Source organism: Paroedura picta, chromosome 9 (assembly GCF_049243985.1).
Source record: "Paroedura picta isolate Pp20150507F chromosome 9, Ppicta_v3.0, whole genome shotgun sequence".
Lineage (NCBI taxonomy): Eukaryota > Metazoa > Chordata > Lepidosauria > Squamata > Gekkonidae > Paroedura > Paroedura picta.
In genome coordinates this window covers 46,918,054-46,930,627 of record NC_135377.1, presented here as the reverse complement: position 1 = coordinate 46,930,627, position 12,574 = coordinate 46,918,054, and the positions used below count along the sequence as shown (strand labels likewise).

Sequence of the window (12,574 nt, the reverse complement as noted above, 5' to 3'; positions counted from 1 at the left end):
GTCAATCAAATGAACAGCCAATGGGCGGTTGTTATCATGCTCAGGAAAAGCCCCTTTCCCTTTAAGCACAGTTAAAAAAACACACACACACACGTTGCAATGAATATGCGTTGATTTGTTGCAACCGAGAGACCCATGTAGCTGGCGTGTGAGCTGCCGATTCATCATTACCACACTCCCCCGAGTGAAAAAAAAATCCCCCCCCGCATGGGTGCGATTTTCAGCCGAAAATAAAAGGAACTTGCAAACAGGGGGCTGTGTTATACTTGGGGGCTTAGGGGAGCTTTAAAGCACTTCTGTGGAGGGACTGTAGCTGGAGAAGCCTCGCTGGGTGAATCAAGCCTCGCTGGTTCATTGCTTTCCCCGCTCACTCCGAGGAAAAAAAATGGCGATCGCTTCGCTGGAAGTTCAGAGGAGAGAGCCAGGGGGAGGGACTTTGTTTCAACCGCCACATTAAGAACGCACAGGTCTTTTTCACTAGTGTTGCAGGTTGCTGGCAGGAGTGTAGCGATTTTCTGAGGGTGAATCCAGTTTTCTGAATTCACCGGAAATCGCTACAACGAAGCGATTTTACCGCTGGTGTAGCAGGACTGTTGCAGATTGTGTGCAACGTCATGCGGAATGGCAAATTAGTAGCGTTTGCCATTTGCAAGCCTTCTGCTACTTTGAACTCGTGCGGAATGGCCCTTCCTTTCTGCTGAGTTGCAATCCAATAATAACTGGTTATGATGGCAACAGACTCATAGGATGTCACAACACGTATGATAAGGAGGCAGCATAAGGCTGCTAGAGAGGTCCCCAGTCCTCCTTATGCTTCATCCTTTTCTACAGGAATTTCTACATCCTTTTTTAGGAATTAGAGGACAAGGATAAGCCTTTAAATGGACCAGAACATCTGAAAATGCCCTGTCAAACAGCTGAGTTGCAAAATAGCTTGATGTTAGGTACAGCTTGAATGAGTGCTCCCCAAAACATATAACAGCAACATCTGACTGTGAAGCGTTTAAAGCAATGAACTTCTGCTTCCTGAAAATGCTGTGTAATATTAAGTCACTCTTTCACAAAGTTGGTTATTTTCCTTCTGGTTTTTATTAAAGCTTTTAATAACATGCCACAGTTTGTACAATAAAAAGTAAAAGGTGGTGACATACGGCGAGACAACTGCTTCAGGCAAAGTTGTGTGGAGACTTCTTACTGTGTTGGTCCCAGAGAATGATGAGATAAGGATGCTTTTCATCTTCTTGTCTTCCTGCTGTCAGACCAGTTCTGTGATTCATGACACAATGGCAGAGGAGGCTAGACTTTGGTCTTGGCTGCCCAGGAGCTCGTCATTGTCAGGGAACTAAGTGGAAAATTGTTTTATTGAAACTTCTGCTAGGGAACTAAGCAGGGGCAGGAGTGTTCAGACATTGCCTTTGTGCTCCAAAGTCCTATATGCTTCCACATTTTCATTGTACCCTTCATTGTGTCCCTGCAATATACCATATGACTAGTAAATATCATAGCTGAGTGAGGGTTTTGAACTCAAAAATATAACCTAGGCCAAATAGCAGGAAATCTGGAATTACCTCATCTTTAATTTTTTTTAAAGCAGATGGGTTGTTTCCTTCCCCTGGATCAAATAGCAGCTGCAGGGGCGATTTAGATGGTGGAAACGAGAAAAGGGTTAATTTCACTTCCTCTAATGCTACAACCTTTATCTGATTGGAGTCTCCCCTTCCCCCTTACTTTTACTGTTAAGAAAATATCAGGGAACCTTTGCTTCTCATGTAGTCTTGGCCTTGAGTCTGGAACCTTAATACAGCATACTGAATTCCAAGTGAAAGAGACCCACTCAGGAATAAGGGCATAATTTGCCTCTGCACCAGCATCATACTGGGTAAACACTTCTATTCAGCAGAGACTGTTCACCAAGATCACTTTCAGGGTCTAGGGGCTGCAGAAGGAGGTGGGATTTGCATTGTTAGCATTTTCCTGAGTCTGTCTGACACAGGAAAAGTTGCTGATCTATCTGGAGCTACAATAGTTGCTTTGTGCACATGATTGTACTTCAGCTTTACAGCACCTGGCCCATGGGAGCAGTAGCCCCCCCCCCCATCATTGGTATATCTTCTTTAAACTGGTTGGTTTAGTGCATCTCCAGGAGGTTTCTTAAGTGAAGGTTTATCTATTACCCTAGGCAATCTTGCAATCAATACAGATACAACCAACAATAGCAAACAGTCATTATGACCAATACTGGTCACTTATAAGAAGCTCAAACAGTGGACAAACAGCATGAGTGCTTTTAATTATCTGACCCGATTACGACCATGGGCAGAAATTACCACAAGGCAGAAGGAAATGAAAATCAGCTACTTTACAGCTAGAAAACTGCCCAACACAGGGCTCAAGTCAGGTGGTAAACAGCATGTTCAAGTTTTTAAATAAAGAAATTAATGTAAAATAGCATTACAATAATAACAAATGTTTTATGTTAAAGTAGCAACATTTGCAGTTTGGAGGATTCTAATAATCTTTATAAAGTCCTCAGATTGCTTGGCCACAGTCATCCATGCAATGGTCACCTCCAGACTAGACTTCTGTAACTCGCTCTATGCAGGCCTGCCCTTGTTCCTGGCCTGGAAATTGCAGCTGGTGTAAAATGTGGCTGCTAAGGTCCTCACAGGAACAACTTGGAAAGCCCACATCCAGCCTGTGCTGAGGCAGCTGCGTCGGTTACCAGTTGCAGCCTGGACCAGGTTCAAGGTTTTGGTATTAACCAAATTAAAACTCTTAACAAAATGAAACTCTTCTGCCAGGTCTTCAGTTTGAGGCCAGGACAAGTAAGATCTGGGCCCCTCCCTGAACTAGCCAGGTCATCAGGCTACCCTGGGCTTGTCCCCCTCAGGCAGTTTTAAGAAGGCTGTTGAGCTGTGGGAAGGGAGGTCTGTCACTGCCAAGGGTGGATTTTAATGGGGTTTTATGATTGTTTTATGAAGTTTTACTGTGGGGGATTGCTGTTACCAGCCATGAGCATGGAAATGTTTATTGCAATTATATTTAATTTATGATATGATGTTAAATTAGTAAATACTGTACCAAAGCTCTAGTGTCTGAGATACATGTGCAGATTCTTAATCAATCAAATAATTACCACTTTGAGCTCTTGGAACCAGTCTACACATTGGGGCCTATTTTCTGTCTATTGGCCTTTAAAATATTCATGTGGTTAGCATGGGATTGTTACAAGACCATGCATAAATTTAGAGCCAAGTCAGTTATAGGTCAGAAAGTCTGGCTGATACATTTAAGTCTTACCCTGAGGTCACCAATATCTGCATTATAACTCGCAGCAGTAGGAGAACAAGCAACAGAATGGGCAATGACAGAAGCAGAGCTTCCTAAAACTCCTCATTATTATTTTTTATTCTCCCTGGCTGGCTGTAATGTTAGAGTTACATTTCTTATTACATGGCTTGGTTGAATCCTTAAATCTGCAGAAAATTATTTCTGTGCTTCTAAAAGGAAAAGATGAAATAAAAATGGAATCTCCTGAGCTTGTTGTTGTAAGTGCAGGAAGAAGTAATGCGTTTTAAAGATACGTTGCTCTTTTTCCTGATTCCTTAGATCCTCTGTGAGGAAAACTTATCAGCTGCTCTGATCCTTCACAATAGTTAATTAAGGGTTTTTCAGTGTGATTAAACTCCCTAAAACTCCAGAGGTCTTCTCATTAGCCATCGGTTAAAATGAAGGTGGCATCCTTATTACATCTTGAGAGCATCAAGTAAAAAATTCTTCATACAAGCTGACATAGTTTCTGTATAATTGCCAGTGTTCCGGTAACATTTTCACGGCATTTTTAATCATGTGTTTTGATGGCTGGGCTGACATCCATGAAAGACAACGTAGTCTGCTGAGTTAAAACCACTGAGCTATAAAGAAATCACTCACAATTCCCTAGTTCTTGTCAAGTAAAAAATTATCTGACATGGGAGACCTACAGATTTCTCAACAAGAGTGATTCAGGAGCAATATCCAATATATGCCAATGTATACTAAGTACATAAAATATTCTAGTCACAGGGTTTTTAATGCAAGGGGTCTTATTATTTACTAGATATCTGACCCACTTGCTATGCTGCCAACCCTGTATCTTGCTGTACTAGCATATTTTGTGATATGCCTTGCACAAACAGTCACTTTTATCGCTGATCGCAGAGGAATTTACTTAATTATACCCACCCTCCCCATTTTCTTCCTATAAAACCCGCCATTTAAAACCCTTTAACTCTGATATTCCAGGTACTGAATTAGAAGCTTTCTGCTGCTAAAACCATTTCCCTGTCACAGATTTTTGCAACCATGGCACTTACATGCATGTGCTCCCATGACAGGTGGTCATCATGCCTTCACAGACTTGTGGCAGTGTGAGATGTTAAATGGCAAGTTGAGCAATAAAGCAATCCTTGACAACATCAGGGGTGTAGAAGACTCATACACATTGCTGAAAATCTTTAAGAGAATAACACAACAAAAATTGTTGATTAATTTTACTCATATTGATCAATCAGCTTCATAAAAGGCTGAGAAGAGAAAATTCTTTCGTTTCCCCAAGGATACTGCTAACATATGCTAGACTGGGCTAAATGAAAGCTATGGGCATTATTGATAAATAAAATGTGATTGAAATGAGTTCAAACTAAACCTTGTTTTAAATTAAAATCCCACAACAGCAGCATGCCTCCACTTGCTTAATTTATTTATTCTATCTTTTATAGATATACATTCTTGGAATGCCTAATACAATATACCTGGTGCAAAATTGCCTCGGACCTTTCATTAGATCCAAGAATTACAAATAGTGCTTCCCAGGCCTGTTTGCGTCCATTCTTGGCATTCAATCAATGAAAAGAGGAAAGCTTACCAGGCTGACCTTAAGTCAAAAAGAGGCTAGGTCTCAATTTGCTGTTTAATCTTCTTGAGTGACAGATTGGGGAGGTAAGAAGACTCATTGTGGCGGAAACTCTTAAGTGCTTTTCAGCCATATAATAATTCATTTTGCACTTACCTTGAGCTTTATGCCCCCATCTGACTTTATAAAAGTCATCGATTTCTTTTGGCTGAAGAATCAAGACTCTTTATTAAAGACAGGCAAATCATTCTCCACATGCTGACTTTAGGAGGTGGGGAGGTTTACTTTCTGATGGATTTGTACATCTCTCATTTAATCAACACTTCTGCCCATGAACTCTCTATACAAACTTTTCTGCTGGCAGAATGCTAAAGTAGCATCAGCACCAGCCATTCTTGATCAGATGATAGCAATTTGCCCAGTTAATTTCACTTGGAATGAATGAGAGTGAGAAAGTCAACCTTGACATGCACATATGGTTCCATCCTCCTGCATTTCTGCCTTTTCCCTATCAAAATGAGGTGGCAGCTGCTTTTCGACACAAGCCTAGCTAGTCCAGGATTTTCCTGGCACATGTATTGGTTCTGCTAGCTCATCACTCAGCTCTTTGATGGCTTTGATAACTTTGCTCTGCCAAAACCGCAACAGGTGTTTGGCAGCATGATCTCTCTTGCATTACAGAAGTCTTCCTCTTTTTTTCTATCCACCTTTAAAAAAACAAACAATGCAACTATAAGTAGTCATTATTACTCATTTATGTGTTTAATTAGGGTCTTTGTGTTTGAGAAATAAAAGAAAAACCTTTCTTGTTATATCTAATACTACTTATATCAAAGCTGGGGAAAGTGCCATATTAAAACCATAGACATTGAAATGAATCTGGGAGCCCCAGTTTGTACAAAACTCCACTGATGCACTGGTTGTTCATGGGTCCAGGGGCATAGAGGGGTCACAGGTTATGAACTCAAACAGGCACAGTGATTTGGAGAAATGAAATTATCACAGCGTTTATTGATTACACTTTAGGAGCACAGCAAAGGGATGGATTCAGAATTGGGTGACCTGCCTGTTGTCTGATAAACTCTGCATGCCCAGCCATGTGGGTGCCAGCTGCATCTGTGGTACCCCCTAGTGTTGAGAGCCCCACTGACAGCTCTCAATCTGGGCATGCTACTAAATTGGCTCCGTCCCAAGACTTTTTAAGGCACTTCTCTGAACTGCAGAATGTGGACAGGAAGGCATAACTTCCTTAACCCAAAGGATCTGTCTCATACCCAAACTGCTACTAGAGCCAAGAGGAGCAGCCATCTCTCCCAGCTCCCTGTGCTGCATTCAGAAATGGGTTGATAGCTTAAAACTGATGCTTGGGTGGCTGATTACATGCCCTCCAAATGACTTAACCACTTGCACTGCTGCCATGCATGTGTTTCTTCTGGCCAGGACCACCCAGTCATGCCACTCTCAATGTTCAAGGAGACTGGACCAAAACAGGCAAGTTTGGGTAATGGAGTGTGACAGCACCACACCTTTTTGTTTCCCTAACTGTATGACCAAGGCATTGGGAGCTCCCCTCTTCAACTCAAATGTGACACAGTAAGGAGGAGAGAGGGCCAAGGCATCCCCCAGTGCCTTAACCATGTGATATGCAGCCAACTGCCAAGACACAATGTTTCTTCACACCCAAATGATGTGGCATACCACCCAGCCCAATAGGCAACACTGTGGCCCACAGTAATTTTTGCTTACCTGAAGGAGCTGACGTTAGCTGAAAGGAAATATGTAGATAAGACCTGCATGCCACGGACTGCCACTGATCTATTGTGCAAATTCATTCTGCTGGGAAACCTAGTTCTGAGGCCACCATAACTGTTCCGACATAAAAGGAGCGCATGCTAAACTCTGAGGGAGAGAGTTCCAAAGTTCAAGGTATGCCTGCATGACACAGCAAAACTGAAACCTCGAGAGGTGGGACCCATCAGCTGGCATGAAGACAGTATCAATGCCTGGGAGTTTGATCTGTAGATAGTCAAATATACAGTGGACAAGGCAGGGCTGGCTTTCTGGGGCTGAATGCAAATGAAAACATGACCTCTGCCCAAGCTGGTTGTTCTTGAAGCACCGGAGGCACACATGCTGTTTATCACCGATAGTGATGTCCTGGCAAGATAGGGCTTGGCTGGAACTAACCAGGCACATTGATGCAGCAGCTTGCTTCTGTAGAAAGCCCTCAAAAAGGCTAAGTATAAAAGTTGCTCAGGAAAGGGTGAACCTGGACCAACATATTTTGAAGCGGTTACAACAATTTCAACAAGTTCCTTCCAAACTATGGGCGTGTCAATTATCAAGGAATCTGTGTTTCCTCGGATTAATATTGAACAGAATATGTTCATAAAACAAAACTGTGCATGATCCTAACAGCTTGCTCTTATGGATGTGGGTTGCTGGGATAGATGACATTAACCCCAGTGCTATGTATATTCTTCTTGCCAGTAAATCCTAGTACATTCAGGGAGCCTAAACCGCTACATGTACATTGGTTTACTGCCTTATTGTATCATACAAGTGGAGGGAGGACTTTTCTAATGCAAATGAAAGGTAATTCTTAACAAATTGCATAACTTTATTTGCTGTGTTTTGTTGTCCCATAGAAAGCTAATGCTATCTGAAAATTCCCCCCCCCCCCCTGTGTTTTCATGATTCTTAGCATGTTAGTTAAGGTATTAAAATTCCTTAAATATTTCACGTTGTATGATCTAGCTGGAAATTTATACATTTAGAAATGAGATTTAATATTACTTTTGAATCATTGTCATTCAGAAAAATTCTTAAGATGCTGGAAAGCCTTAACTGTGATTTCTGATTTTTTTTTTTAAACAAGGTTTATAGTTACCGATCATCAGCCATTTTATCATTATTTTCTCATTACTCATTAGTTAAATATAAGTAAATTATAGACTCCCAAATTAAATTAGTAAATTATATGCTTGTAAAAGCCATTAAAGATAAGATGTGTATGTATATGTGCATGACTGATGCAATTTTCTCTAGATTATTTAAATATATGATTTGTGAAATTTAAGCATTTTTATTATACACGATCCTTTGTGGACCTCAATCAATCAATCGATCAACCAGTTTAACCTTCAACAACATCAAATTATCATCTGCTAGATAATGATATGTCATTCCGTTGTGTACACATTAGGAAATCTGCATCGTTATAATTATGGGTATAGAATGAAGGGGAAATTCTTTAAATTCAATACGCAGTACATACAAAACCATAAATCTTCAACATAAAAAGTGCCCTTGTTAAATGTTTTGTCATTTTGGTGTAAATTTGTATTAGGAACAATGGTGACCTGTTAAGGGCCTCATCTAAAAATGTAGGAAGCTGCTTAAGAAAAATCTCCAATGCGGAGAGATACTTTGCAATCCTAAACAGAGTTACATCATTCTAAATTCATTGAAGTCAGCATCCATTCCACAACAGATGGTTAAAACTCTGTTGAGAAAGGGAGCTGGAATGTCCTTTCAGCGGCTGATACACTGCACATTACTTAGGTATGATATGATTCTCTGCATTCCAAGACTAGTATTTGTAAATCTTTAGAAAATGCCTGAGAATAGAAAACAATGAAGACGTTAAACAGATAACAAATGAGGTCTGATTCAAAACTAGGACTTATTTTTTTGCTTATGACATCTCTTTCAAGTTGTCACAAATGTATTGTAATAAACAGCAAAGTAATGACAAGGCTATGTGGGTGGAGGTAGAGTTTGGTCTAAAAATGGCTGACATACCATGTAATGAGACCCAACTGAGAAATAAGTGCGTCAGAGGTTGATGCATTAGTCACAACGTGTTACGTTCCATTGTGAAACTTAATGTCTTGTGAGTAATGCAAATAGGCATAATGGTCTGCAGCTTGGGAAATTAAATTATTTGTTTTGAAGAAAACACTTTCTTGACTTAACTGTTTCCCAAACAATTAGTACTGTAGGAATGAGAACCACCTATTTCTCTGGAAATTTCAGAGAGAATCTAAAAACACTGAAATATTAATCATATTCTCACATTTCAGAATTAAAGTTATGTTATTACCCTGTATATTAAAATAGATAGGAAACATCTCATATTAACAGATAATTGACATTTGGGTTGGTTGTGTTTATGCAGAGGTAGGAAGAAGAATGGGTCACACACAGGCCCATAGCCAGAATATTTTTATGGGGAAGTCAAATGAATACATTAGTGGTCAGCACATCATTTTAATTTATTATTTATTTATACTTTATTAGTTATTGGCCAATTTTATACTTGAGACTCAAGGGGAATTACATAATGTAGAACACTGTAATCAAATAGCATGAGAGGTCTAATAAGCAATGCAATCGAACTAGGATTACAAGAGATTATAAAAGTACAGAAAAGATTGAAGGGGCAGAACTTCTGCTATTGTTCATTCTCTGATGGCACCTGCTGTACCAAGTACAACAATTTACAATGAACTGATAGCTCCTTTGAAGACACATTTTTGCCCAACATCTGTTACTCCTCAAAGGTTCTATTTATTTATTTTAAGTGTAATTAAATATAGCAGAATACATTGCAGAGCTCTGACACCTTGCTAAATTTGGTGATTTTCTGGATGGCTTGTTATTTGATTGGCTCATCTGTGGAATTAAGATTCAAATAGGTACCCCATTGTTGCCCACATTCTGGAACAAACCCAGGAATCAGATTAGGAGTAAATACATCTACACATCTACATCAATGGGATTATGTAAAATGAGTATGTTTAAACTGTGGAGGGCAACATAAAATGAAGTTAATACAGATTCAGGAACACTGAGTGTCACACTTGCAACAAAGGAGTTTCATAGAAAGAGTTTATCCATCAGGGGCTAATCTCAGGAAACAAGGAGATTACATAAAAGTCTTCAAACTGCCCATGATTTGGAGGGTTTCCTTGAGGAAGATGTACAAACATTATACTCCAACCTACTGAAAAGGTAAAGGTACTGTATGGAAAAGGAACAGAAGAGATGAACGTCATTATTGTTTACTACCATTCCAGAAAACAGGGCCTTTTCGCACAGGGATCTTTGTTGCAAATTGTTTGCGGAATGAAAAATCGCCATTTAAAATAGTGGAATTCGTCGTTATGCATACCTGCCTTTGTAGTGGAATCAGTTGCATTTTTTAGCGTTTCCCACAGGCTTCCGGTCTCGGCAGAAATCGCTAGAAAGGAAGCGCTATTGCCAAGCTCGTCCCGCCCCTGGCCGTCAAGCAGCCAATGGGCAGCCGTTAGCATGCTCCCAAACAGCCCCTTTCCCTTTAAGAAAGGTTTTTAAAAAAAAAAACGACCCATAGCAACGAATCTAGGTAGATTCGTTGCTACGGAGAGACCCATCCAGCTCCCTAATGTGAGCTGTCCTTTGATTGTATGATCGTTTGCACGCTGCCTCGAGTGATAAAAAAAAAATCCCCCCCCCTCTCACGGGCACGATTTTCGGCTGAATTTATTTGTAAAAAATAAAGGGACTTTATTTCAGCAAACGGGCTTTTCAGTGGTTTGTGCTTAGTGACTAAAGGTGAAGGACTGAAGCCAGGGAAGCCTCTAAACAGAAAGAGGCTCGCCGGTGCGTTTATCCCCGCTCGCTCGGAGAAAAAAAAATGGCGATCGCTTCGCCAGAAGTTTGGAGGAGAGAGCCAGGGGGAGGGACTTTGAAGAACCAGCAACAATGGTAACGCACAGGTCTTTAGCGCTACTGTTGCAGATTGGTTGCAGGAGTGTATCGCTATCCGGAGGGTGAATCCACTTTTCTGGATTCCCCTGAAAGCGCCACAACGAAGCGCTTTTTGCTGATTGGTTTCAGGATTGTTGCAGATTGTCTACGACGTCGTGGGTTATGGCAAATTAGTAGCGTTTCCAAATAGCAACCATTCTGCTACTTTGAAGCCGTGCGAAATGGCCCAGAGATTTGTAGGAACAAGTTACTCTGGCCTGAATTTAATGGACAACTATTTTATTGATATGGAAACATTGCATGCAGCATCCTTTTAGAGAAATGCAATGGAAGTGCACTAGGGAAGTCTTGCACACAAGCTGGGGGGTGGCTCCATCAGCATGTTACTCATCCAGTGTGCCCTCCTTGGCCAGACGGCTTGCAGCTGAACCAGGGGAAGAGACCCACCAAGAGACCCTCCACCTGCTCAGCTACCCACCCCACCAGCCTCTCCTTGGATTATTTCATCTTGCAATGGCTGGCATTTCTGCAGGTTGGCAGTGACAGCAGTCACCCAATGTGGTCTGCTGGGTAGCATCAGCAGGCTGGCCTGTGGATTGGAGGTCATGCAGCAATCTACCCCTCACTTGCCTCCCACCTGCAGTATATTAGTATTTATAATAGTAAGGATGTTACAATTACTTCTCATTACTTCTCATTTCTAGTATTTGTACATGAGAATTATTTAATACAGTGATTGTTCTTATGAGTGACCTTTTGTACTTACCTGTAATGATCCTAGTCAATAACCAAGCAGTAATGAAGATCCACTTTGAGAATCTACTGTGATCTGAGTGGGATGATACATGGGCAGACTTTGGATGTGCCAGACAAAATTGATGGAGAAAATCTTAAGTCCCAAAGGATCTTGGGCATTGTTCAAAGAGCATCTTTCATCTGAGGAAAGAGGAAATCATGTTACAGTTACAGATTACAAATTTATTTCATATTTCATATTTCATATAGCCCCTTTAATTCATGGAGCGCTTGTTCTAACCTGACCTCTAATATTAGAAGATGCCTCTGTTATCAAAGAAAGGAATTTATCAGGTATGAGAAGCATGGGATTCACTGTCCCCTGTGCTTCATTTCACATTCTTGTGTTTATTCAATAATACTGTAGATTTATAGTTTTTGTTATTGAAATACTCAGCATTGTAGCCTTTCATCGAGGTAAAGGCTGATGCTTTGAACAGACGTGCTTATTTTGCTTAGAAGTACAAATGACCCTTATAAATGTTCAGTGAATTGAGAGTACGTGTGAAACTATGTCTCTAAGGAAAAGTTCACACAATCTGTATTGGCTTAAAATAGACACATGTTGCAGTGGTGTAGATGGTGGGATGGTTGCTTTCTTGCTTTGCAGCAGGCTTACACTGCATGCAGTAAATACTAGATAAGTAATGAAAGAAGCCTCTTGTGGCACAGAGTGGTAAGGCAGCAGACATGCAGTCTGAAGGCTCTGCCCATGAGGCTGGGAGTTCAATCCCAGCAGCCGGCTCAAGGTTGACTCAGCCTTCCATCCTTCTGAGGTCGGTAAAATGAGTACCCAGCTTGCTGGGGGGTAAATGGTAATTATTATTATTATTATTATTATTATTATTATTATTATTAATTATTATTATTATTAGATTTATGTCACAACAACTAACCCCATTAAAATTCCCATTAAAACATCAATCTACTAATATGACGGCTAAAAATCCCATCCCTCCCCCAATTATCAAAGAGGTGAAGAGGAAAGGATAGGGGAGTAACTTACACTCCAACTCCTGGGGGCGGGGAGCAATGTCCCTGATTCGCTGACCCCAGCCTCAACCATAGACCTGGTGGAAGAGCTCTGTTTTACAGGCCCTGCGGAAATCTGACAAATTCTGCAGGGCCCGC

At 40.8% G+C, this 12,574-nt stretch overlaps 1 long non-coding RNA gene across 1 annotated transcript; it reads right to left on the bottom strand.

Annotated features, from left to right (window-relative positions):
• Nucleotides 1–1,084: 1,084 nt before the first annotated feature.
• LOC143844243 (uncharacterized) lies at nucleotides 1,085–6,808 on the bottom strand. The gene is made up of 3 exons (XR_013233889.1): nucleotides 6,641–6,808; nucleotides 4,356–4,494; nucleotides 1,085–1,342 (listed from the first exon to the last, which is right to left on the bottom strand). It is a non-coding gene; the product is annotated as an uncharacterized LOC143844243 (long non-coding RNA).
• Between the last annotated feature and the right edge of the window lie 5,766 nt (nucleotides 6,809–12,574).